This window comes from Anomaloglossus baeobatrachus, chromosome 5 (genome assembly GCF_048569485.1).
Source record: "Anomaloglossus baeobatrachus isolate aAnoBae1 chromosome 5, aAnoBae1.hap1, whole genome shotgun sequence".
NCBI lineage: Eukaryota > Metazoa > Chordata > Amphibia > Anura > Aromobatidae > Anomaloglossus > Anomaloglossus baeobatrachus.
The window spans coordinates 277475992-277499133 of NC_134357.1; the positions used below are offsets into that span (position 1 = coordinate 277475992).

General features: G+C 48.6%; 1 protein-coding gene across 2 annotated transcripts in view; it reads right to left on the bottom strand.

Annotated features, from left to right (window-relative positions):
* The window catches only part of TMC6 (transmembrane channel like 6), a 189377-nt gene that overhangs the window by 38495 nt on the left and 127740 nt on the right, over nt 1–23142 (bottom strand). The gene's annotated exons all lie outside the window — the stretch shown is intronic.

Sequence of the window (23142 nt, forward strand, 5' to 3'; positions counted from 1 at the left end):
CTGCTAGAAAGTGCTATCCCTAAGCTGTCCAGCGCTGTGTATGGAGCGCATACAGCTGTATCAGCGATAGGACTCAAGACGGAGCTGCGACAGTGATGTCTGACACCAAAGACGCAGAAGAGATAATGGCGTCCTGGAGGAAAATGTCCGTTTTTATAATGCAGGGACATGTGACATGGACATCCTATCACACATGCCGTTGCTTCTCTGGCTAAAAGTCAACTTAGCTGTGTGTGTGTCTGGGATTGGCTGACATGCTGGCCCGCCCCACAAGACGCGCGCGCTTAGGGAAGGAAGACAAGAAAAAAAAAAAAAAATGGCGATCGCCATTATAGAAACAGCAGTGATCTGAAGGCGCTGTTCACGCACACTATACACTGAAATGTCATAATAGTGTGATTCACAGAGTGACTTACACTATTACAGCAGAAACCAAGCTAGGATTTAGCTGGTTTTTTGCTGCTAGAACCGTTCTCGAACGTTTCTAGAACTATCGAGCTTTTGCAAAAAGCTCGAGTTCTAGTTCGATCTAGAACATGCCCCAAAATCACTCGAGCCTAGAACTGGAGAACCACGAACCACGAACCGCGCTCAACTCTAGACGAGACCCCCACTGACCCAACGAACCAGGGATCTGAAGACGCCCATGTGAACAAAGTGGTGGGCAATCATGCACACTGCCACTCAATTCATTATTAAAGGAACCGCCAGAGATTTCTACATTCTGCACTTGGCTATAATTCAGCACTCCCATAAGAATGAATTGAGAGGCAATAAGCATGATCGCCTGTCGCACCAGAGCCCTGGTTCTATGGATTGGCGGAGGTCCTAGTGGTTGAGAGGTTATTCGTTATTCAGAACGTACAAACTTCAGAACACCACTTTAAAAATAAATCTTCACATCTCGTTATGCAGATAGCCTTCATAAATAGTGTGGTCAATATTACAAAAGATGAAAAATACAATACCACTTCAGCAAAAACACAGTTCAGTAGAAACATACTGCCCCTACATTGTGCAGGAGATGAGATTTTACCATGTATCTACAACCCCAATTCCCCAAAAATTGGTACATTGTAAAATGAAAAGAAAAACAGGAATACAGCAATCTGGAAATTTCTTAGAACTGTTTTTTTTTACAACAGAACTTAGATCAGAAATTGAAAGTTCAACATTTTTCATTTCAATTGATAAAAAAATTAACTCATCAAAAAAAAAAAAAAAGGGTTAAAGATAGGGTCAAGTCTACCATTGTGTAGGATCACCTCTTTACACCAATTTGTAAGCATCCTGGAAGTCGGAAGATCAATTTCATTTTCATCTGATGTAGAAGTCTAGCTGTTCCACAATCCGGGGTCTTTGCAAGATTTTTCTTTTCATGCTGTTGTGATGGATGCAGTAAGTGGTTTAGTATTGTCTTGCTGAAACAGGCAAGGTCTTCCATGAAATAGACATTGCCTGGGTTGCAGCATATTTTGCTCTAAAACCTCTATGTAATGCTCAGCATTAATAGCACTTCATTTGTCAAAATGTGTAAGCTGCCCATGCAGGGTTCTGAACTGTGTGCAAGTAAACTGGATGGTCCCCCTTTGAGATTGCAGGATATGATGTCCATGGTTTCCATAAAGAATTTCAAATTTAGATTCATCTGTTCACGGAATAGAGATTTCCAATTTCAATGAGTTTTAACCAGGAGAAGATGGCAGCATTTCTGGATTGTGTTAATACAGTAATTATTCTTTACATGGCAAACTATGTTCTCAGACAATTTTTGGAAGTATGCCTGGCTTGTAGACTGAGCCCTCGCGGGAAGGGTCCTCTCTCCTCCTGTACCAGTCTGCGCCTTGTTTCTGTCATGATTATTATACTTGATTTATATGTACCCTTCTCACATGTAAAGCACCATGTAATAAATGGCTCTATAATAATAAATAAAAGCCCATGCAATGATTTGCACGACCAAAGCACGCTTGATTTTAATGTAGTGACTCCTGAGGGCACAAAGATCACAAACATCAAATATAGTCCATTTGTTTTGTACCTTTGTGCAGATACTTTTTTTTTTTCCAAATCTCTGAATCTTTTTGAATATCCAATATCAAGTCTTTGCAATTTTACATTGACGTACATTTTGCTGAAATTGTTCCACAATTTTTAGACACCGCTGTTGACAGACTGATGAACCTCTCTGACCATCTTTCCTTCAGAGAGACTCTGCCTCTCTAACATGCTATTTTTGTACACAGTCATGTGACAGTTGAAAATTGACGCTCCAGCCGGTTTTCTTTAGTTCCACTTTATAAAGTCTTTGGTTAACACTGTCCAGACTTTTTTGAGATAAGTTGCTGCTATCACTTTATAAACTAGCTATTTTTTTCAATATAACTAATTTCCCAAATAATGGCATTCTGGTTTTCTGTACATTTCATACAGCGTACCTTTTTGGGAATTTGAGTTGTATTAAAAGTGAAGTTTTACTTTACATATGCTTCTTTCCTAAACATCTTAGAAACCAGTATGTGATAGTCTTTAAAAGACAATGTATATCCTGTTGCCATTTGACTCTTATTGTGCAATAAGGATCTGCCTGGATCCCGTTTACCAGGACAGGAAAAAGGCTGAGTCATTTATGTATTCCGCTGCATTCCTTTCATTTCAGGTAAACGTGTCTGTTTCTGCCTATAGTTCCTCCAATCAGCAAAGATTTCTATGAGCAGCAATCGCCATTTCAGCCATCAGTGAGCTACATTCTGTCTTCTGTTGAGAGTGAATGACCAGAAAAAAGTGGCATTTTTTCTGTAATTACTTCACTAGTACTATTAAAGGGGATCTATAGGTTTTTATTTCCCCATCTGAGAGCAGCGTAAGGTAGAGACAGAGACCCTGATTCCAGCAATGTGTCACTTACTGGGCTGCTTGCTGTCATTTTGATAAAATCTCTTCTCTCTGCTGCAGATCTAGCAGATATCTGAATATGGAGCTCTATTACCCTACCCACACGAATAATATGAAAGTAGTGTATTGGTTACCTTTTGTAATCCTTACTCTTTACAGTAAGCTCAATACTACACTCATTTCTCTGACACTGCTTCTTACTTCTAAAGGGCAGTTTTCTAGACATGTTCTGATCTGAACAAAGGTCATTGCACATAGAGGAGGAGAAGGTGAGCTGTGACTTATCACCTATTGTGGTATGATCTGTCATTAGATTCCCTCCAATAATGATACTGACACGTCATCTGTAAAGAACAGTAAGTATAAGTCTAGAAAAAAAGTCAAGATTTCTGACTTATAAACAAAGAACAAAAACTTTCAACTGGATGAAAAAGATGTAAGAGCTGTAAATGGCAAAACTATAGAGGATATTGAAATATGCATATTCAGTTGGAAGGCGAACAGAAACACTATGTAACAGAATTATATATATAATATATACACACACACATTATATATATATATATATATATATATATATATATATATATATATATATATATATATATATATATATATATATATATATATATATTTGTGTGTGTGTGTATATATATTATATATCAGTCTTCTTCATCAGGACAAAAGAACAGTATACTGTGGATATGTCTTTGAAACGCGTAGACCTGCAGACATAAAGAAAAAGGATTCATGTGGTTTCTAGCGCAGAATTAAACCCAGATTTCTTCTATCCATATTGTTTCAAAAAAGTAATCCAGCTGCCTCCATGTCGGTGTAGGAAAAGCGCTAGAAGGTAACAACTGCAAGTGAGAGCAGGAATAGGGTTTGATACATGCTGTACTGTTAAGGCTACAAACCTCCCATCTTCCAATCTAAGTGGATAGAGCTATATATATATATATATATATATATATATATATATATATATATATATATATATATATATATATATATATATATATATATATATATATATATATATATATATATATATTATATATACATACAAACACATACACATATATACATACACACACACACATATATACATACACACACACACATACACACACACATTATCTATATCTATCTATCTATCTATATCTATATGTGTGTTTATATATATATATATATATATATATATATCACTAAGTCAATCACGAATCAATCACTAAGTCAATCACGAAATCACTACTAAGGTTGACAAATCTCCGGGCCCGGATGGCATACACCCCAGAGTACTACAGGAATTGAGTTCTGTGATAGATAGACCATTATTTTTAATCTTCTCAGATTCCTTAATAACAGGGTCGGTACCGCAGGACTGGCGCATAGCAAATGTGGTGCCAATATTCAAAAAGGGGACAAAAACTGAGCCGGGAAATTATAGGCCGGTAAGTTTAACCTCTACGGTTGGTAAAATCCTTGAGGGTTTCTTGAGAGATGCTATACTGGAGTATCTCAAGAAAAATAACCTTATGACAGAGTATCAACATGGGTTTATGAGGGATCGATCCTGTCAAACTAATTTGATCAGCTTCTATGAAGAGGTAAGTTCAAGTCTGGACCAGGGAAATGCAGTGGATTTTGTGTATATGGACTTTTCAAAAGCTTTTGATACGGTGCCACACAAAAGGTTGGTACATAAAATGAGAATAATGGGGATAGGGGAAAATATGTGTAACTGGGTTAAAAACTGGCTCAGTGATAGGAAACAAAGGGTGGTTATTAATGGTACGTACTCGGACTGGGTCTCAGTTCATAGTGGGGTACCACAGGGGTCAGTATTGGGCCCGCTTCTTTTCAACATATTTATAAATGACCTTGTTGGGGGCATGCGGAGTAGAATTTCCATATTTGCAGATGATACTAAACTCTGCAGGGTAATCAATACAGAGGAGGATAATTTTATATTACAGGGAGATTTATGTAAATTGGAGGATTGGGCTGAGAAGTGGCAATTGAAGTTTAATGTAGATAAATGTAAGGTCATGCACTTGGGTAGAGGAAATAACATTTATGATTATGTACTTAATTGTAGAACACTGGGTAAAACAGACACATAAAAAGACTTGGGTGTATGGGTGGATGGTAAACTTCACTTTAGTGGCCAGTGTCAGGCAACTGCTGCCAGGGCTAATAAAATAATGGGATGTATTAAAAGAGGTATAAGTGTTCATGAAAAAAATATAGTTCTACGTCTGTACAAGTCACTAGTGCGACCGCACTTAGAATACTGTGTACAATTCTGGTCACCGATATATAAGAAGGACATAGCTGAACTGGAGAGGGTGCAGAGAAGAGCAACCAAGATTATTAGAGGAATGGGTGGGCTGCAATACCAAGACAGGTTATTAAACTTGGGGTTATTTAGTTTGGAAAAACGAAGGCTTAGGGGAGATCTAATCACAATGTATAAATATATGAGGGGACAGTACAGAGACCTTTCCAAAGATCTTTTTACACCTAGGCCTGCGACTGGAACACGGGGGCATCCGCTACGTCTTGAGGAAGAAGGGAATTTTGTTTACTTACCGTAAATTCCTTTTCTTCTAGCTCCTATTGGGAGACCCAGACAATTGGGTGTATAGCTTCTGCCTCCGGAGGCCACACAAAGTATTACACTTTAAAAAGTGTAACCCCTCCCCTCTGCTATACACCCTCCCGTGCATCACGGGCTCATCAGTTTTGGTGCCAAAGCAGGAAGGAGGAAACTTATAAATTGGTCTAAGGTAAATTCAATCCGAAGGATGTTCGGAGAACTGAAACCATGAACCAAAAAAACAATTCAACATGAACAACATGTGTACACAAAAGAACAACAGCCCGAAGGGAATAGGGGCGGGAGCTGGGTCTCCCAATAGGAGCTAGAAGAAAAGGAATTTACGGTAAGTAAACAAAATTCCCTTCTTCTTTGTCGCTCCATTGGGAGACCCAGACAATTGGGATGTCCAAAAGCAATCCCTGGGTGGGTAAAAGAATACCTCGATAAAAAGAGCCGAAAAACGGCCCCCTCTTACAGGTGGGCAACTGCCGCCTGAAGGAGTCGCCTACCTAGGCTGGCGTCTGCCGAATCATCGGCATGCACCTGATAGTGTTTCATGAAAGTGTGCAGACTCGACCAGGTAGCCGCCTGACACACCTGCCGAGCCGTAGCCTGGTGTCGCAATGCCCAGGACACCGACGGCTCTGGTAGAATGGGCCTTCAGCCCTGCAGGAATCGGAAGCCTAAAAGAACGGTAGGCTTCAAGAATCGGTTCCTTGATCCACCGAGCCAAGGTTGACTTGAAAACCTGAAATCCCTTACTCTGGCCCGCGATAAGGACAAGAGCGCATCAGACCGGCGCAGGGGCGCCGTGCGAGAAATGTAGAGCCGGAGTGCTCTCACCAGATCTAATAAATGCAAATCCTTTTCACATTGGTGAACTGGATGCGGACCCAAAGAGGGGGAGACGATATCCTGATTGAGATGAAACGGGGATACCTTAGGGAGAAAGTCCGGACCGGACGTAGAACCACCCTATCCTGGTGAAACACCAGGAAGGGGGCTTTGCATGACAGCGCTGCTAGCTGAGACACTCTTCTGAGTGATGTGACTGCCACTAGGAAGGCCACCCTTTGCGAAAGGCGAGATAGAGAGATCCCGCATCGGCTCGAAAAGTGGCTTCTGAAGAGTCGTCAGCACCCTGTTAAGATCCGAGGGTGTTAACGGACGCTTGTAAGGTGGGACCGGAAAGCGCCGATACTTGTCCCTTGAGAGAGCCGAGAGACAAGCCCTTGTCCATTCCGGATTGAAGGAAAGAAAAAAAAGTGGGCAAGGCAAACGGCCAGGGAGTAAAACCCTGATCAGAGCACCAGGATAAGAAGATCCTCCAAGTCCTGTGATAGATCTTGGCGGACGTTGGTTTCCTGGCCTGTCTCATGGTGGCAATGACATCTGGAGATATCCCTGATGACGCTAGGAGCCAGGACTCAATGGCCACACAGTCAGGTTTAGAGCCGCAGAATTCAGAAGGAAATATGGCCCTTGAGGCAGCAAGTCTGGTTGGTCTGGGAGTGTCCACGGTTGACCCACCGTGAGGTGCCACAGATCCGGGTACCACGATCACCTCGGCCAGTCTGGAGCGACGAGGATGGCGCGGCGACAGTCTGACCTGATCTTGCGTAACACTCTGGGCAGTAGTGCCAGAGGAGGAAAAACATAAGGCAGTCGAAACTGCGACCAGTCGTGAACTAGCGCGTCTGCCGCCAGAGCTCTGTGATCCTTGGACCAAGCCATGAATGCCGGGACTTTGTTGTTGTGCCGAGACGCCATTAGATCGACGTCCGGCGTTCCCCGGCGGCAACAGATATCTAGAAACACGTCCGGGTGAAGAGACCATTCCCCTGCGTCCATGCCCTGGCGACTGAGAAAATCTGCTTCCCAGTTCTCTACGCCCGGGATGTGAACTGCGGAGATGGTGGAGGCTGTGGCTTCCGCACACAGCCGAATCCGCCGAACTGCTCGGAAGGCTTGACGACTGCGCGTGTGCCGCCCTGGTGGTTGATGTACGCAACCGTCGTGGCGTTGTCCGACTGAATTCGGATCTGCCTGCCCTCCAGCCACCGCTGGAACACCTTTAGGGCTAGATCCACTGCCCTTATCTCCAGAACATTGATCTGAAGGGAGGACTCTGTCGGAGTCCAGGTTCCCTGAGCCGAGTGGTGGAGGAAGACCGCTCCCCACCCTGACAGACTCGCGTCCGTCGTGACCACAGCCTCAGCTGGGGGCCGGAAGGATTTTTCCTCCGCCCAGGAAGTGGAAAGAAGACACCACTGAAGAGAGGTTTTGCTGCAAGGGAAGAGAGACGTTCTTGTCTAGGGACGTCGACCTCCTGTCCCATTTGCGGTGTCCGATAGAATCGGACGCAGACGAAACTGCGCAAGGGAACTGCCTCCCTTGCTGCCACCATCTTCCTTAGAAAGTGCATGAGGCGCCTCAAGGGGTGACTGGGCCCGAAGGAGAGATTGCACCCCTGTCTGTAGTGAACGCTGACTATGCAGCGGAAGCTTCACTATCGCTGAGAGAGTATGAAAATCCATCCCGAGGCAAGTCAGTGATTAGGTCGGTGTCAGTTTTGACCTTGGAAATTTGATGATCCACCCGAACCCCTGGAGGGTCTCCAGAGCAATGGTCAGGTTGAGTTGACATGCCACCCAGGAGGGTGTCTTGACTAGAAGATCGTCTAGGTAAGTGATCACCGAGTGGCCCTGTAGGACCGCCACCACTGCTGCCATGACCTTGGTGAAGATCCGTGGGGCTGTCGCCAGGCCGAATGGCAGTGCCACGAACTGAAGTGTTCGTCCCTGATGGCGAAACGCAGAAAGCGTTGAAGCTCGGGTGCGATCGGCACATGGAGATAAGCATCCTTGATGTCAATTGATGCTAGGAAGTCTCCTTGTGACATCGAGGCTTCAGAGTGTTCACCGCCTGAAAAAGTGCATCGGCTTGCTCGGGTGGCGGAGATGTTTTGAAGAAACTAGTCGGAGGACGAGAGCAGAGCTCTCTCCTGTAACCTTGAGACAGAATGTCTCTCACCCATCGGTCTTGGACATGTGGCCACCAGGCGTCGCAAAAGCGGGAGAGCCTGCCACCGACCGAGGACGCGGTCTTGGTGAGGCCGAAGTCATGTGACTTAGACCGCCATGCAGAAGAGTTCCTCTAGCCCTCCTCTGACCTGTTGGACGTGGAGGAATGGAACTTTGCTGAGGACCGAAATGACCGAAACCTTTGGACAGGGGCAAGGACGATACCTTTCCCTTGGACTGTCTAGTAACTTCATCCAATTGCTCGCCAAACAAACGGTCGCCAGAAAATGGCAAACCGGTTAAGAACTTCTTGGAAGCAGAGCCTGCCTTCCATTCACGTAGCCACATGGCCCTGCAGACTGCCACCGAATTGGTGGATGCTACCGCTGTACGGCTCGCAGAGTCCAGGAACGGCGTTCATGGCGTAGAATGAAAAAACCTACGCCTGAGAAGTGAAGGACACAACCTGCGGGGCAGAGGTATGTGCAACCGCAATAATCTCAGCCAGAGAAGTTGAGATAGCTTGGAGTGCCCTCACGGCTGCGAAGGCTGGAGCAAAAGATGCGACTATGGCTTCATAGATGGATTTCATCATAAGCTTTATTTGCCTGTCAGTGGCATTCGTGAGAGATGGCATCTGCCACTAATACTACGGATCTAGCCGCCAACCTAGAGACTGGAGAATCCACCCTGTGACACTGAGCCCAACCCTTAACAACGTCAGGGGGAAAAGGGTAACGCGTGTCAATAAGACGCTTAGTAAGCGCTTGTCCGTAAAGTTCTGTGCTTCTGGACGGCCCCTCTGTAGTTAGAGTGATCGAAACACGCACTCCTGATGAAGTCGGGGAAGGTTCCCAGCGGGCCCGCTTAGCCTATCAGAGGCCGCGGTCCGTGACGGAGTTCTCACCGTGGGATCTGGGTGTTACCCCAGGAGCCCCTTGTTGTACCGACCCAGAGGGACCCGGGAGCGATGAACTCACAGCTCCCTGGCCCTGTGTTATCGGTCTGGACTGCAAGGCTTCCAGTATCTTAGCAGACCCTCTGTCCATAGACTGAGTCCTGGAATGTGAAAGCTACTCAGAGATTTGCTGATTCCAACATGCAAACTCTGTCCCTGTCATCTGTGCAGTGGAAACCGGCGGTACCACCTGGCCGAGGGTCCCACCAGTGCCGGAGGCTCCGGCTGAGTGAGTGCCCTCGGGGCCAAGCATTGTACACAATGAGGGTATGTGGAACCTGCCTGTAATATAGCCGCACAAGAGGTACAGGTTGTAAAATAAGCCAGTGCCTTGGCACCCTTACTCTTTAAGAGCAGACAACAGCATGTCGTCCGCAGAGTATTCAGTGAGGGTATACAGCCAAAAGCAAATAATGCTGCCGAACAGTGAGAGCATATACCATATAAATAAACATATATATATACACTGCGGCACCAAGGGGGGTCAGCACCTGAAAACTGGTGCCCCACAGTGCTCAGTGAGGGGGAAGGAGGATACCAACGTATGCTCCAGCCCTCCCTGCCGATGTCCAGTCGGCCGTCCCGTCGTTACCCCTGACTGGCAGGCCTGAGAACGGGAGTATATGGTACTAGGCCGCAAGAGCCGGGGACTAAATTTAAAAACGCGGCCGGCAAACATGGCGCGGTCGGCGCGGTAGTCCCAGTCTCACAAACCACTCAGCAACCGCTGCGGCATTTGTAACACAGATGCTGCATGCACCGTCCCTCAGGGGACACAGAGTACCTTATGATGCAGGGCTCTGTCCCTGATGATGTCCAGTCTCCTGTCCGTCAGAATCCCCCAGGGGCTGCGGATGGAGCCCGGTCCCAGTGCATGGCGACCGGTTAGGATCCCCCTCTCCCAGAGCAGTGGGAAACCTTTGCAGATTCTGAGATCCTCCACCGGCAGAATTATAACAATGGCTGCCGGCGTTCCGAGGGGAGGAGAGAGCCGTGGGCGGAACCGCAAAAGTGCGGGAACCTGGTGGCCCATAGAGATCAGTGAGGGGGGCGGAGGACAGCGAAGTGTGCTCCAGCCCTCACTGTCGGCATCATACCGACCGTCCCGCCTTTCTCCCTGACTGGCAGGCTCAGGGGCGGGAGTTTAACACACTAGGCCGCAAAAGCCGGGGACTAAAGTATAAACCGCGGCCGACAAACAGGCACGGTCGACGCGGTAGTCCCAGACAAAAAATCCACACCGCAGTCGCAGCTGCGTCTGAGGCCAAGGTGCTTCATGCGCCGTCCCAACGGGGACACAGAGTACCTGTAGATGCAGGGCCATGTCCCTGACGATACTCCGTCTCCTGTCCAGCAGATTCCCCCAGGGGCTGCGGAGGGAGCCCGGTCCCAGTGGCTGGATGACCGGTTAGGATCCCACTTCCCCAGAGCCCCTAAGGGATGGGGAAGGAAAACGGCATGTGGCTCCTGCCTGTGTACCCGCAATGGGTACCTCAACCTTAACAACACCGCCGACCTGAGTGGGGTGAGAAGGGAGCATGCCGGGGGCCCTGTTAGGGGCCCTCTTTTCTTCCATCCGATATAATCAGCAGCTGCTGCTGACTAAAATGTGGAGCATTGTGTGCATGTGTGCCTCCTTCAACACAAAGCATAAAAACTGATGAGCCCGTGATGCACGGGAGGGTGTATAGCAGAGGGGAGGGGTTACACTTTTTAAAGTGTAATACTTTGTGTGGCCTCCGGAGGCAGAAGCTATACACCCAATTGTCTGGGTCTCCCAATGGAGCGACAAAGAAAGAAGGTTTAATCATAATCACAGACGAGGATTCTTTACTGTACGAGCAGTGAGTCTATGGAACTCTCTGCCGCATGATGTTGTAATGAGTGATTCTCTACTAACATTTAAGCAGAGCCTGGAGGCCTTTCTTGAAAAATTTAATATTACCAGTTATGTATATTAGATTTTATGACAGGGTATTGATCCAGGGAACTAGTCTGACTGCCGGATGTGGAGTCAGGAAAGACATTTTTTCCCCATTGGAACTTGTTTGCCACATTGGGTTTTTTTTTGCCTTCCTCTGGATCAACATGTTAGGCTACGGGTTGAACTAGATGGACTTAGAGTCTCCCTTCAACCTTAAAAACTATGATACTATGATACTATGATATGTCTTTGAAACGCGTTGACCTGCAGAAATAAAGAAAAAAGGATTTCATCACATACTCCTGGATTCATGTGGTTTCTAGCGCAGCATTAAACCCAGATTTCTTTTATCCATATTGTTTGATCTCTCGCTTTGGGGCTGCTGCTGACCACTTTTTGATATATGTAAATCAAGGATTTGTGCAATCATAGATATGTAAATCAAGAGGTGAGTGTGCTTTTGACACCATACTTGTGAAATCTTATACCTGGTAAGACCCTATGTGCGCTTTCTCTTCCACATTACTTTTTTGGACAGTTGTGCCTGTTCTATGCACATCTCCCCAAGGTGTGTAGTTCTGCTGACCTCTAACATTTTGAATACATAAAGGTATCCTCCACATGACGGGGTGCAGCTTTCACCTACATAGGCACAAAGTAAAAAAAAAAACAAAAAACAACTTTGCATCCTGGTCTCCCATGGGATCTATAACAAGGAAGAAAACATGCCCACACGTCTGAGAGCAGGATGGCCAAGATGGTGCCACTACCCCAGCTTTGCAAGTGTCACGAATGTGGAGCAATTCAGACACATTGCTGTCCACCAGGAAGGTTTAGCTCAACTTCCCAAACTCCCGCATCCTGAGCAGTCGGTTCAAGTCTGGTCTATGATGACAATGAGGATGATGGGGGCTTGACCCATAAGCAAGAGGAGCCCTGGCAAGCCTAAGGGCCTTTATGAGACCAGTGACATCTCATTGCATTGTAGGACTCTAATGGGATGGCAGATTTGAATAACCCAACAAAGCTCCTGTGTCATTTACTGGACTTACAGTTTATACAATTATGTATAAAAAATAAAATAAAACTTTCTTGAGGCAGTATATAGCCAGAACATCGCCCACGTAGCAATAAAAACATTATAATTGGGATGTGATAATTACAAAGTGTTTTTTTTGTTTTTATCTATGGTATCTGCTGATGAAGCTGTAAAATAGTTAAAAGACCAATGCTGAATTGATCTGACAAACCCTATGGAAGCATAGCATGTTGAGATCTACAGGATGTATCTGAGAAGATGGGCTTAATGGGAATCTGTCAGCACAGAATAAGTGGTCAAACCATGTACAGCCGCTCGGTGCATTATGGTACTTGGTGAACAGTCATTCTGTGCTGATAGACCCTTTAAAGTCTACTTTCCTGACATCTCGGCATAGATCACCATCTAACCTAAAGCATGGCTTCAGGCTAATAGTTCAATAAAAAACAAAAAAACGCTATTTCACTGCCTGAGTTTCCCCGGAATCCAACTTTGTACAAATATCTCTGGGATTCGTAGAGTTAGCAAGTATGATGAAAATACAATCCTGGAATGGGAGGTCTTGTTAAAATATACCTTTATTTATTTCCTTAAAAAAGAATGTGTCATCCTTTTGCATTTTTTTTAGTTATTAATATGGGCATACAGGTGGCATAAAAGTGAAAGTAGCCATAACTGTATGCCTCCAGGAAGAGGAGCTGTTTGGCAAAAATCCTCTTTTATATTGTCCGTGCTATGGGGTATGTGCTGCCCAGAAGATAAGACGGTCCTCCAATCTTCATTATACAGGAGTCCTCCTCCTCCTCTTTTCCTGGTACCCCTCTGATGTCAGGTGGGTGGCTGCACATCTTGCGCATGCGCGGCTGCAAATCTCGCGCATGCGCATTATGCCTGCCGTCTCTACCCTACACTGTTCCACCGTTCTGTGTGCACAGGCTTTAACATTTGATGTGCACAGGCGCTGGGGAGTCACTGCTGCTTCACAGTGCATAGTATAGACGGCAGGCAGAATGCGCAGGATTTCTGGCCGTGCACCTGACGTCACAGGAATTCTGAATAGAAGGCGAGGAGGAATCCTGTATAAAGCCTAGAGACCAGCTTATCATCCGAGCCGCACACGCCCCATAGCCTGGAAGATAGAAGATATAAAAAAGGATTTTTGCCAGATGACTTATCATCCAGGAGGCACACAGGTATGGCTAATTTCACCTTTATGCCATCTGTATGCCCATACTAACAACCTAAAAAAAAAAAAAAAATGAAAAGATGACTGATTCCCGTTAAAAAGTAAGTCCAACAGGCAGCCCTGCAGTAGCTTACGCATTTCTGATGTTCAGTCCTTAGACATGGCTGTACGGCTTATAAAGTGTTACACTCATGTCCAGCTTATGACCCTTCGGCCAATGCTGAAATGTGGCCAGATCCAAGCCTTCGAGCATCTGTGTGGAGATTAGTTTCGCACACCAGATGATGACACTCTGAACTTTTGTCGTTTCATGTAACTAATTTCTGTAAATTTTTTAAGGGTGCTTTACACGCTGTGACATTGCTAGCGATAGCTAGCGATGTCGTGCGCGATAGCACCCACCCCCGTCGCTCGTGCGACATTTGGTGATCACTGCCGTAGCGAACATTATCGCTACGGCAGCGTCACACGCACATACCTTTACAGTGACGTCGCTGTGACCGCCGAACAATCCCTCCTTCATGGGGCAGGTGCATTCGGCGTCATAGCGATGTCCCTGCAGCATCACTAAGCGGCCGCCCAATAGCAGAGGAGGGGGCGGAGATGAGCGGCCCACTTCCCGCCCACTTCCCTCCTTCCTCATTGCCGGTGGACGGCAGGTAAGGAGATGTTCGTCGCTCCTGCGGTGTCACACGTAGCAATGTGTGGTACCGCAGGAACGAGGAACAACCTCACTACTGACCAGACAATGATTTTTGGTAAATGAACGACGTGTTACAGACCAACGATTTTTAACTCCTTTGTGATCGTTTAAGGTCGCTCCTAGGTGTCACACGCTGCGATGTCGCTAACGACGCCGGATGTGCGTCACAAACACAGTGACCCCGACGATAAAGACTAAATTACTTACAGGTAATGGGATTTTCCGGAGTCCACGACAGCACCCACGAGGGATCCGCCCACTTCAGGACAGGAAACCTACAGATACAGTTCCCCTCCCTCATCAGTTGGTTTCAGAGAATGTGAGAGGAACCGCCATGGATTAGTAAATAATTAAAGAAAACACCAATGACACCGAAGAGTGAAAGAAAAAAGAAGGGTAGGGGTGTAAAGGGTGCTGTCGTGGACTCCGGAATATCCCATTACCAGTAATTTAGTCTTTTCCATTCGAAACGACAGCACCCACGAGAGACTTGGAGAGAATATACACTTAGGGAGGGACAACCATCTGAAGTACCGATCTCCCAAATGCAAGGTCTGAGGAGGAAGAGAGGTCCAGCCGGTAGTGTTTGTAAAAGGTAGAGGAGAGGACCAGGTAGCAGCCTTACAAATACTGTTGATGGAAACATCAGCCATGGCAGCCCAAGAGGAGGCCATCGCCCTAGTAGAATGAGCCTGTACAGGGGAAGGCAGAGGTTCTTGCTTAATCGTGTATGCCATGGAAATGGCATTCCTCATCCATCGGGCTAAGGTATGCTTCGTCACCTGGTGACCTCGTCTCGAACCCTGAAAGGCAACAAACACAGCCCTATTCTGTCTCCAAGGGGCTGTCCTAGAGAGATAGGTGAGAACGGTTTCCCGGACGTCTAAGGTGTGAAAACGACATTCTTCCGGTGTGGTAGCGACAGGAAAGAAGGAAGGGAGGACGATCTCCTGACTACGATGAAACTGGGAAGCCACCTTAGGTAAATAAGCCGGGTCCGTTTTGAGAACGATCCGATCCGGAAATATTCTAAGGAAGGGAGGATCTACGGACAGGGCCTGAATGTCGCTAATGCAACGGGCAGAAGTAAGGGCGACTAAGAGGCAGGTTTTGAGGGACAGCAATTTATCAGACGATGAGGTGAGAGGCTCGAAGGTTGCAAGGGTCAGGGCATCCAGAACTAGAGTGAGATCCCAGGGAGGCGGGCTGGTTATACGGACCGGCTGGCTGTGGTCACATGCTTTAATGAAAACGCATGACTCACCTATTTCCTGCTATATTGGAATTGTAGAGGGCGCTCAGGGCAGAAACAAGAACTTTAAGGGTACTGACCTAGAGACCCATATCTCGTCCAGAAGGAGAAACTCCAGAATAGAGGAGATCGGGACCACAGCAGGAGAGGAATCAGGAAAAGAGAGAAGGAAGAGTTTCCATATCCGACCATACTGTCGGGTGGTGACCGGTTTTCTACTCTGCAGCAGGGTATCTATAAGACGGCTGGAAAAACCGTGGGTGGCTAGTAACACCCTTTCAAATTCCATGCCGTCAAGTGGAATCCCTTGACGCGTGGATGAAGGAAAGGACACTGTGACAGGAGATCTGGCCGGGATGGGAGAACCCAGGGGTCTGTGACTGACATATGTCTCAGGAGGGAGAATCAGGGACGTCTAGGCCAGAAGGGAGCTATAAGGATTATCCAAGCTTGTTCCTCCCTGATCTTCTGGAGGACTGTGGGCAGGAGAATCAGCGGAGGAAAGGCATAGGCTAGGTTGTACTGCCAAGGAACCTGAAGGGCATCTAGGACAGTCGCCGATCCACCCAGTTCAGGGACCCAAATCGTTTCAACTTCCTGTTGTATCTGGTAGCCAACAAGTCTATAACCAGTAGGCCCCAGCAGTGGACTATCTGAGTGAAAACCTCCTGATGTAAAACCCATTCCCCCTGACGGAGAGTGTGATGGCTGAGGAAATCCGCCATCACGTTGTCCACCCCCCGGATGTACACAGCAGAGAGGGACAAAAGATGTGTTTCGGCGAGTTCCAAGACTTGAACCGCCGTCTTCATGAGGGAACATGACCGCGTCCCTGCTTGGTGGTTGATGTAGGCGACCACTGTCCGATTGTCCGTACATGGGTGTCCCTGAGGAGAGGAAAGAAGGACATCAGGGCACGATCGACCGCCATGAGTTCCTTCAGGTTGGAGGAAGCATTCATCTCTTGACTGGACCAGAGACCTTGGGCCATAGTATCCCCTAGGTGAGCCCCCCAACCCCAGGGGCTGGCGTTGGTCGTGATGAGACTGGTGGGGTGAACATGCCATTCCTTCCCACTGGTCAAGTTCGTATCTGACACCCACTAGTTGAGGGAAGTACGGGTGGCTGTTGTGAAGGTCAGAGGACAATCGAGCGACCCCTGAGTTGATCTTGCAGCTGCCAGGACTTCCCACTGCAGTTGCCTCGTGTGAAGCTGGGCTCACTGTACAGCGGGAATACAGGAAGTCAATGACCCTAGCAGAGACATGGCAGTCGGGAGAGAAAGTGACCTGTGACTTTGCGCGTGTCGTATGACCCTTTGTATCTTTGCACTTTGTCTGGCGGGAGAAAACAACGCTGTCGTCGTGAATCCAGGAGCATGCCTAGGAAAGACTGAAAGGTGGAAGGCGTGAGTCTAGACTTCAGCAGATTCAATAGCCACCCGAGACGTCCCAGGGTCGACATAGCATGACTGAGGCGGGATGAACATTGTGCTGCCGTGCTCCCCACAACCAGGATGTCATTTAAATATGGGATGAAGAAGATCTGGTGTTCGCGAAGGCGAGCCGTAAACTCAGCTATGACCTTGGTGAAAATCAGCGGGGCGAGGGAAACGCCGAAGGACATGGCCGTGAATTGAAAATAGTGAACGGAGTGGTGAATCACGAGTGCTATCCGGAGGTATTGCTGATAACGCCGGTGAACAGGGATGTGGTAATACGCATCTTTTAGATCGAGGACCGCCATGTAACAATCGGGGAAGAGCAGTTTCATAGTGGACAGGAGGGATTCATTTTAAACGGCCGGTATTTCAGGAAGAGGTTAAGTTTTTTCAGATTAATAATGGTTCTGAATGACCCATCTGGTTTCGGGACAAAGAAGTAGAACCCTTGGCCTCTTTGATGTAACGGGACCGGTGTCAGGACCTGCTTAGCCACGAGAGTGAGAACTTCCGACACCAATGCGTGATGTTGTTCTGCTGATCTCCTGGTGGGCGTAACACAAAAAAACTGAGGAGTGAGGGACGTGAATTCCAGCCGGAGACCCTCCGAGAGTAGGTCCAGAATGAAGGAGCTGGAAGTGATGGACTGCCATACGTCCCTGAAAAAACGGAGTCTGCCTCCAACCAGAAAAATCTCACCATTGTTTGGGGTACTTCCGACGGAAGGAAGGGTTGCCAAACAGGGCTCCCTTGGACTCTGAAGCGGGACTGTCAGATCGGTCCCTGCGTTCGGGCCTGGCGGGCTGGAAACGGCATTTGCGAAACGGGTGCCTAGAGGGAGGAATAAACGCGTTAAGGAACCCCTTTTTACTATCTCCAGCCTTGGTAAGGATGTCATCCAGCTGGGGGCCAAATAGGAACTCACCCTCACATGGAAGTGCACACAGCCTAGATTTTGAGGATGTGTCCCCCTCCCATGATTTTAGCCAGAGAGCTCTCCGGGCCGCATTAGAGGACCCTGCTGACTGGGCCGCCAGGCGGACAGAATCGGCCGATGCGCCTGCCAGGTAATTAGCTGCATCCTTGAGCAGAGGTAGAGATGAAATGATCTTATCCCTTGAGGTACCGGACTTAAGCTGCTTCTCCAATTGGTCCAGCCAGACCGAAAGGGACCTGGCTGTACATGTGGCAGATATGGCTCGTTTCAGTACCCCTGCAGAGGCTTCCCAGGTCTTTCGAAGGAAGGCATCCATTTTGTGGTCCAGAGGATCTCTCAGGAATCCCATATCTTCAAAGGGGAGTGCAGATTTTTTGGAAGATTTTGCCACGGCTACATCCACCTTCGGTACTTTGCAGTATTGCGATAGGTCCTCATCATCAAAGGAGTATCGCCGTTTTGAAGAAGATGGAAGGAACCCACGGTGATCTTGCTTCTGCCATTCCTTACGAACAAGGGATTTGAGGGCCTCATTCACAGGGAAAGATTTCCGCTTTTTCTGAGGTCAGACCAGCGAACAGGGTATGATCCGCAGACTTGGGGGTTTTCTCCTCTGCAATGCCCATAGTCGAGCAAACAGCTTTTACTAAGCCGTCCATCCCGTCCAAGGAAAAGCACGCTTTCCCTGCCTCGTCAGAAGAAGTCTATGAAGAAGCTGAAGGCGAATCACTGTTGCTACAGTCTGAGTCAGATGACGGGGGAGAATCAGGCTGCTGTCGAGCTTTCTTGTGTTTCTTAGACCCCTGAAGGGACTTAAGAGAAGCCTGAATCTCTGAGTGGATCAGTTCCCGTAGATCCGGAGGGGGGGCAGCTGAAGCCGGATCTTCCTCCCGAATGGCCTGGATGCAGGACCCACAGAGGCGCTGTTTGTAATCTTTAGAGAGGGATTTCTTGAGAAAAATCCTTTTTCTAGTGTGAACAGAGCCTAAGGCCAGTTTCACAAATCCGGCGTTTCACCGGATTGCTGGATCCGGGACACTCCAGTACAGTGTAATACAGTACAACGGCATCACGGCAAGCTCCGATCACATTCTGTCACGTGACCGGAGCATGCGACTGGAGCTTGCCGGATCCAGCAAAATGCTGGATGTGTGAAACCGGCCTAAGCTGTTATTTCTGCTTCCAAGAGCTACGTATATAAAGGAGTCACTGACATGAATACATAAGATGCACTAGACCAGCACAAAAACACAGCTACAGATCAGTTAAGAAAAAGAAAAAAAAATTATTATTATTCCTTATTTTCAGGAAATAAATCGAAAAGAAGACTGAACATTTCTATTGAATGTAATATGCTACCGTATAGTCTATTAGCCCCCCCCCAAAAAATGTACCCCCAAAAAGTGACACCACTTCTGTAATGCCCCACATGGAGAGTGCTGATCCATCCAATTGTTGTACGTGGTTATTAGATACTAGAAGGTGGCCCGATTCTACGCATCGGGTATTCTAGAATTTACGTATTGTGTAGTTCATGTATGATTTTTGTTGTTGTGTGTAGTTACCAAGTGTTTACGTAGGGCGCTGTACATGTTCTGGGTGTTGTCTGGGTGTGACGGGGGTGAGAGCGGTGTTGTATGTGTGTTGCGTTGTTTGTGGAGCGCTGTGTGTCTGTAGCGTTGTGTGTGTGTGTGTTGCGCGGTTTGTGTGGGTGTGGTGTGTTTTGGGGTGTGGTGTGTTTTGGGGGGAGGTATGTTTTGTGCAATGTGTGTGTTGTGCGGTATGTGCATATATTTGTGTGTGCCGCGGTGTTTGTGTGTTGGGTGTCTGTGTAGGGCAGTTGTTTGTGGTTCCCAGTGTGTGTGTGTGGTGTGTTGTGCAGTGCGCGAGCGTGCGTGCGTGCGTGCGTGTGTGTTGGGGGGAGGTGCGCACTCCCAAACGTGCTCCATCCCCCATGCAGCGCACTCCCCATCGTGCTCCATCCCCCATGCAGCGCACTCCCCATCGTGCTCCATCCCCTATGCTGCGCACCCCCCATCGTGCTCCATCTCCCATGCTGCGCACTCCCAAACGTGCTCCATCCGCCATGCTGCGCACTCCCAAACGTGCTCCATCCGCCATGCTCCGCACTCCCCATCGTGCTCCATCCGCCATGCTGCGCACTCCCAAACGTGCTCCATCCGCCATGCTGCGCACTCCCAAACGTGCTCCATCCGCCATGCTGCGCACTCCCAAACGTGGTCCATCCGCCATGCTGCGCACTTCCAAACGTGGTCCATCCGCCATGCTGCGCACTCCCAAACGTGGTCCATCCGCCATGCTGCGCACTCCCAAACGTGGTCCATCCGCCATGCTGCGCACTCCCAAACGTGCTCCATCCACCATGGTGCGCACTCCCAAACGTGCTCCATCCACCATGGTGCACACCCCCCATCGTGCTCCATCCCCCATGCTGCACCAGCATCAGCCTCTCTACCCGCAGCATCAGCCTCTCTACCCGCAGCATCAGCCTCTCTACCCGCAGCATCAGCCTCTCTACCCGCAGCATCAGCCTCTCTCCTCCCAGCATCAGCCTCTCTCCTCCCAGCATCAGCCTCTCTCCTCCCAGCATCAGCCTCTCTCATCCCAGCATCAGCCTCTCTCATCCCAGCATCAGCCTCTCTCATCCCAGCATCAGCCTCTCTCATCCCAGCATCAGCCTCTCTCATCCCAGCATCAGCCTCTCTGTCCCCAGCATCAGCCTCTCTGTCCCCAGCATCAGCCTCTCTCCTCCCAGCTTCAGCCTTTTCTGTCCCCAGCATCAGCCTCTCTCCTCCCAGCCTACCCCAGCCTCAGCCTCCCCCAGCATCAGCCTCTCTCCTCCCAGCATCAGCCTCTCTCTTCCCAGCATCAGCCTCTCTCCTCCCAGCCTACCCCAGCCTCAGCCTCCCCAGCATCAGCCTCTCTCCTCCCAGCATCAGCCTCTCTCCTCCCAGCCTACCCCAGCCTCAGCCTCCCCCAGCATCAGCCTCTCTCCTCCCAGCATCAGCCTCTCTCTTCCCAGCATCAGCCTCTCTCCTCCCAGCCTACCCCAGCCTCAGCCTCCCCCAGCATCAGCCTCTCTCCTCCCAGCATCAGCCTCTCTCCTCCCAGCCTACCCCAGCCTCAGCCTCCCCCAGCATCAGCCTCTCTCCTCCCAGCATCAGCCTTTTCGGTCCCCAGCATCAGCCTCTCTCCTCCCAGCCTACCCCAACCTCAGCCTCCCCCAGCATCAGCCTCTCTTCTCTCAGCCTCCCCATCCCAGCCTTCCCCAGGATCAGCCTCTCTCCTCCCAGCCTCCTCCAGCACGCCGTGCTCCCCTGCCGACACTCACAGATCCGATCGCATACACTCACACACACACACACACACCCGATCGCATACACTCACACACACCCGATCGCATACACTCACGCACACACACATTGACGATATCGCACATACGCGCTCATACTCACAACATCCGGAGATACCACATGCTTCTGGCCATGTGATCCTCCGGCAGGTCCTGGAAGCTCACAGCACAGTATCGCCGCCGAGAAGCAAGCGATATCCCAGGATGTTGTGAGTATGTGGATGCGATGTGATGTCTGTGTGAGAGTGAGTGTGATCTGATGTGTGTGTGTGTGTGTGTGTGTGTGTGTGTGTGTGTGTGTGTGTGTGTGTGTGTGTGTGTGTGTGCGTGTGTGTGTGTGTGCGTATCTTCCGCCGCTGCAGGACCTTGATGCGCTGGTAACTATGCTACCATGGTTACCAGCGTATCTCGTCCTCCGCTCGCACGGGAGCCCACACCAGCATACGCCGGCCAGCCCCAGCAATGCGAGGGTATGTGTCGGCTGGTTTGGCGGCGTACGCTGATGTGGGCTCCCAGGGGTACAGTACTCACCTGGTAGTCGTGGCTCCGTGACCATGTCGGTTCGGGGAATGCGTGGGGGGGCGGGGCCAGAGCTAGCGTGCATTGCGTGAGGGGGGCGGGGCGTGGCCGAGTTGCCAATGCCTGCAGGGTGCCGGGGCGAGAGGCCAATCTGTTGGGGGGGCGGAGCCTGGGCGAGCGGCCGGCCAATCCGTGTGGGGGCGCAGCCTGGGCGAGCGGCCAATCCGTGCGGGGGGGCGGGGCCATGGCGAGCCCAGCGGCCAATCAGCTTTGTGTCACCGTAAGGACACAATTTTGGAGCAAGACAGACAGACAGACAGACAGACAGACAGAATAAGGCAATTATATATATAGATATGGCAGTGTTTGTATAGTGTTCTAGTAAGCACATGGACCTGGACTTGCTATAGGTTACCCTTAGCTAGGACAGCATATTACAGTGCCTACAAGTAGTATTCAACCCCCTGCAGATTTAGCAGGTTTACACATTCAGAATTAACTTGGCATTGTGACATTTGGATTGTAGATCAGCCTGGAAGTGTGAAATGCACTGCAGCAAAAAAGAATGTTATTTCTTTTTTTATTTTTTTTTTTAAATTGTGAAAAGTTTATTCAGAGGGTCATTTATTTATTCAACCCCTCAAACCACAAGAATTCTGTTTGGTTCCCCTAAAGTATTAAGAAGTATTTCAGGCACAAAGAACAATGAGCTTCACATGTTTGGATTAATTATCGCTTTTCCCAGACTAATTAAGACCCTCCCCAAACTTGTGAACAGCACTCATACTTGGTCAACATGGGAAAGACAAAAGGAGCATTCCAAGGCCATCAGAGACAAGATTGTGGAGGGTCACAAGGCTGGCAAGGGGTACAAAACCCTTTCCAAGGAGTTGGGCCTACCTGTTTCCACTGTTGGGAGCATCATCCGGAAGTGGAAGGCTTATGGAACTACTGTTAGCCTTCCACGGCCTGGACAGCCTTTGAAAGTTTCCACCCGTGCCGAGGCCAGGCTTGTCCGAAGAGTCAAGGCTAACCCAAGGACAACAAGGAAGGAGCTCCGGGAAGATCTCATGGCAGTGGGGACATTGGTTTCAGTCAATACCATAAGTAACGTACTCCACCGCAATGGTCTCCATTCCAGACGAGCCCGTAAGGTACCTTTACTTTCAAAGCGTCATGTCAAGGCTCGTCTACAGTTTGCTCATGATCACTTGGAGGACTCTGAGACAGACTGGTTCAAGGTTCTCTGGTCTGATGAGACCAAGATCGAGATCTTTGGTGCCAACC